General features: G+C 43.9%; 1 non-coding gene across 1 annotated transcript; it reads right to left on the reverse strand.

Moving 5' to 3' along the window:
- Window positions 1–1983: 1983 nt before the first annotated feature.
- On the reverse strand, window positions 1984–2055 carry TRNAT-GGU (transfer RNA threonine (anticodon GGU)). The gene has a single exon. It is a non-coding gene; the product is annotated as a tRNA-Thr (tRNA).
- Between the last annotated feature and the right edge of the window lie 2936 nt (window positions 2056–4991).

The following is a 4991-nucleotide window of genomic DNA, read 5'->3' on the forward strand; positions in this document are numbered from 1 at the left end:
AAAGTATTATGAGTGCCGAGGGGGAGCATGCAACCAAGTGGGGGATGGGGGTTGAGTGGTTTGTCACTTCAGGCTTCCTGAAGGAGGTGATAGAGGCTCAAATCTGAGTTAAGGAGTCAAGTTGGACACAAAAGATATCCATGGTGGAGAGAGTAGTAAGAGGGTAAGGGCTTACCAGGCTCAGGGAACTGACTGCATGAGCAAAGGCACTGGGGCACATCAACCAATATAAAAACCTAGAGCCAGTACAGGGTTCTCATGACACTGAGAAGGGAGGTGGGAGTGCTTGATGAGTCTATGGCAGTAGGCAGATTATGGACAGCCTCGCTGTGCCAAGTATAGTGCATGGCTCTTGTTCTATGGGATATCCTCGAGGGTTCTTTGGCATTTTAAGCATCGTAGAGTCAGATTTGCTCAGTAGAGGATGCTCCTGGTAATGCAGAAGAGATTTGAGGGAGAGGGGACAGGAGACCAGTTCAGGAAGATTTTGCAGAAATTCAGTCAAAACATGATAAAGACCTGAATTTAGTTACTGAATACCCTGAGAGAAAAGGAGAGAGAAAAGTTGTCCTCTAGATTTCCAGATTGGGTGGCTGGAGGAATGGTGGTGGCACCAAGTGAGTGAAGGGCACAGGGAAGCGGAGTTTGAAGGGGAGATTCTGATTTCTATAATGAGTATCCACATGGAGGACATCCAGGTCGAGGAGCCAGGTGGAAACATGAGTTTGGGGCTTGAGGAGAGGGCTAAGCCAGTGATATTGATTTGAGAGTTATCACCATCAGTATTAGTATCCTAGAGATGCTGTAACAAAGAACCACAAACTGGGTGACTTCGAACCACTGAAAGTTATTCTCTCACAGTTCTGGAGGGTAGAAGCCCAAATCAAGGAATCAGCTGGGTTGGTTCCTACTGGAAGCTCTAGGGAGAATCTATTCCCTGCATCTATGCTAGCTTCTGGTGGATGCCAGCAATCCTTAGCATCCCTTTGCTTGTAGACTCATCCCTCTAACCTCTGCCTTCATCTTTATATGAACTTCTCTGCTGTTTCTATCTCTATCTATGCTTCTCCTTCTTCTTTTACAAGGAAGGGTAGAATGCCTAAATACGGGATATTAAATAGTTATTAACAATAACTTAAAATGTTCTCATTTCAATCCAGATAACGTCACATTTCATGAATTCTCCATCAGTCCCACGCTGGTGAAAGGGAAACACATAAGCTGGGTGAAGGTGCTACGGGTCAAGAGATGTAGCTAAATGGAAGTGTAGTGGACTAAGGAAAATATGTGAATCCCCAAGGATTGTTGATGGCTGGTTACAGCCCTTTCCTGGAGTGGAACTGACCTCTCCAAAGTCACATAGAGGATCAGTGGCAGCGCAGGGGCTATGCTGAGATCAGTGCGCTGACTCAGATGTACTGTCCATGACCGAATCCTGATGACTGTGCCTTCTCAGTGCATCTTGTCACCCATCCCTTCTTTTCCTCATCCTCCGTCTTAGTGCTCACCCTCATCACCTGTGCTAGACTTACCTAGGAAAGATCTAGGTGTTGTCCACACTTCTAGTCCTCTCTCCCCTGATTTTGTTTCACTGGTCACAGAATCATGGAGTTTCCAGAGAAGAAGAATGAGACTTTTGATGGGTTAGAATATTTCTAGAGTTTGCTACTTTCCCTATTTAAAAGTGTTTCATTAGTGGTTTTCTGTCATTTGTTGTTTGTCTGGTACCAGGTACTACAAACAACCTCTACTTACATACCTCACACAACCATCTCGAAACTGCTCTGATTACATTCGTGTGTACCGGAATTCCTCACTTCTTGTCTCCATTTATGCTTATCCAACATATTTTCAAGCTCCAACTCACGTCCCATATCTTTTGTGATTTCTTCCCTCACTGTTTCAGCCTTATACCAGATTTTTTTTTCCTTCTGGCTTCTTTTAGCTTTTAAAAAAATTTTATTTTTATTTCTTTTGCCTTAATCGAGGCACTGGGGATTAAACCCAGGACCTCGTGCACACCAAGCACATGCTCTACCACTGAGCTATACCCCCTCCTCTTTTGGCTTTTGTTTACTGTTCATGAGGCATATTTTATATAACACTTTGTATTAGTCTGGCTTTTTTCCCGCATTTCTTTTTCTCCCAGGTAGATTGCAAAATTCTTGGGAAAGTCAACTTGGAATGGTGGACTGTCCTGAAGAGAGGGTAAGACAACCTGAGTATTACCCTAGTTGCATCAGCTACTCTGTGACTTTGTTGTTTTGCTCTGTGGTTGTAAGACCCACACTCACCGCTTCTCCTTCATCCCAAGCTTGCTGAGATCAAGTGAGGTCACGCATGGGAACGTGCTGCCCTGGTAAGATGCCCTCACATGCTAAGTGCTCAATAAATAGCTAAATCTTTATTCAGAAATTCCCCTCGGATCTTTGTAAAATAAGTGACATCCAGGGGTGAGGGACCACTTCTATTTCCCACGTGGCTCAGAACACAATGGCAGCTCAAGTGAAGTTATGCCCAGAGTACACCCACAAGGATGGTCTGTTTTAAAATTTTGAAAGGAAATTGACTCAATGTGTTTCCTTACTGATTTTCATTTGCTTGTCATTTGCCTGGTGCCAGGTACTGCAACAGAGCAATCTCTGCTTCCATACCTTACGTGATTTCATAAAATGAACCAGAAGTTGAATTGAGTCCCTTGTAGACTCTTTCAAACCCGAGTTCCTGCTGGAATATCCTGCAGGAAAGTCTAATATTTGGATTGTGTAGGAAACAAGGCTAAATTCCCTGGTTGCTAAATTGCTTGGACTTGCATCTCTTGTTATTTTTTTTTAATTGAGGTATAGTCAGTTTACAGTGTTGTGTCAATTGCTGGTGTACAGCACAATGCTTCAGTCATACATGAGTGTACATATAATCATTTCATATTCTTTCCACTGTAAGCTACTACAAGATATTGAATATATTTCCCTGTGCTGTACAGTGTAAACTTGTTTATCTATTTTATTTATACCAGTCAGTGTCTGCAAATCTCAGACTCATCTTTCGTTACCTTTGAAGCCGAGACTTAACGGGTTTGGGAAAAGAAAGGTAAGGCCCCTCTAGAGCAGTGACATCAGACACAGCTGGCCGGCCAGTCCTGCCAGCCCCACTCAGCCTGCTGTAGGCAGCGTTCAGAGCAAGGGAGGTGGCTGGCCAGCCCCTGACGTGAATTTATCAGCTGTGCAGCTGTGGGCTCTGGCACGTTGCTGCTTGAGCTCGGTGGTAGCCTGCCAGTCCCTGAATTGCCTGTGATTAGGATGAGATGCCCAGCACATGGGGCAGATCTACGCCATGCTGCTTGTGGTCAGCAGCAGCCACTGTTATCCCAGTCCTATTGTGATTTAAGTGCTCAGGTGCTTTCTTAATTCCTTTGGCCCCTGGCCTTTCAGACAACAGGCAGATTTTGTGAGCTCTTGACGCTTTTCCTTTCTATAGTCACAGCTTTCTCAAGCCTCTACCACTGAGGCCAACAGTCCTGGGGCTGATCGTGCCGTGATTAGAATCCAAGATACTTTTGAAGCTGACTTTCATTCCCTGTTCTTCTTATACGATGCCAGAACTTGGAGTGTTCTGCATCTCAGAGGGAATTTCAAAGCCGAAATAACTAATAAAGCTGTGAGTTGGGGGTGGAGGTGGGGGAAGGGATACCAGACAAATCAACAAGAAGGTGGGAGAGTAGAAGGTCTCCTGATGTGTGATGTCAAGGTCACCAGGATATCTGTTCATGACCACCAGGTCAAGGAGTCCTGAAATTTGAGACCAACAGAGAAGCATTCTCTTGACTTAAGCCTGTTCTTTTATTGAAGAGCAAGGTCGTCTGTTTTCAGACACGTCTACTTACAGATGCATGCGTTTGTCAGATCACTTGCCGAGATAAGATTTTGTTGGAAGGCTGAAGGAGGGAGAAAGACAGCACTGGACATTTGAGTGGTGTGAGGAATCAGGAGAGGGGCTGTGAGTAAAGAGTGAGGCTAACTTCATGTACTTTCCTGGGCTTGGCACCATTAAGGAACAGAGTGATGGAAAATCAGGATGTCTTGGATGACGGTGGCAGTGAGAAAGAAGGCTCGGTTAGAATTCTGCTCTCCTAGAGAGACTACCCAGCCTGTGGCTTAAAATACAGCAGTGTTGATTATGGTCCAGGGGCTTTGTCTTAGATGATTTATTTCTGGGTGTAAAACACAGCTTGATACTTTTCAATATATTCTATTTCTCGTTCCTCCCCTCTACCCCCAACTCGACACAGCATTTCATAGACCGCTGCTGGACGCTTAGACCCCTTCCTTAGCTCTCCTGATGCCCTGTTGGGAGGAGGACAAGGACTCTCACACAAGGTCATGCTATGAGGGCTACTTAGTGGAAAATTGAATGCTATGCTTATATTTTAAAGTAAGAGGTATGGACTGTTTTGTAACCCTTGGGTTGTAAATATTGTCATGTCTCCTTTATCTCCCCCAAGTAAATTCAAACTAGCCTGTGAAAACAAAAAATGGTAAGCTTAAAATCATATTATTACAGTCTTGGTTAAGACTAAAAGAAATGAGTTTATAATGGCTTTGATGGGGTCCAATCTTGACACAAAGTTTGCTAATAAAACTGGTTTAAGAATTCAAAGTGCAGGGCTAAGAAATTCCAAATCTCAGTGAAGAAAGAATGATTAAATCAAGCGGGCTCATACTTGGTGAGTCAGAAAACACAATGGACCGATGACCCCCAGCCCAAGGGAGAAAACTGGTCTTTTAAATTTTTATGTCTTTTAAATTTTTACATGCTCTGACTCTTGCAGGTATAAAGATGGTTCCTTCTCAGTTTTGATTAATGAAGGGCATAGAGCCCTTTAGAGGGGATCTGGCCTCTCCTTCAGAGATTATTTATTTTTGGATAATTATCACCCAGGGTTGGAACTGACAGTCATCGGCCTGCATTAACCTCAAAGTTTATTTAAAAGT

This window comes from Camelus bactrianus, chromosome 35 (assembly GCF_048773025.1).
Source record: "Camelus bactrianus isolate YW-2024 breed Bactrian camel chromosome 35, ASM4877302v1, whole genome shotgun sequence".
Taxonomy (NCBI): Eukaryota; Metazoa; Chordata; class Mammalia; order Artiodactyla; family Camelidae; genus Camelus; species Camelus bactrianus.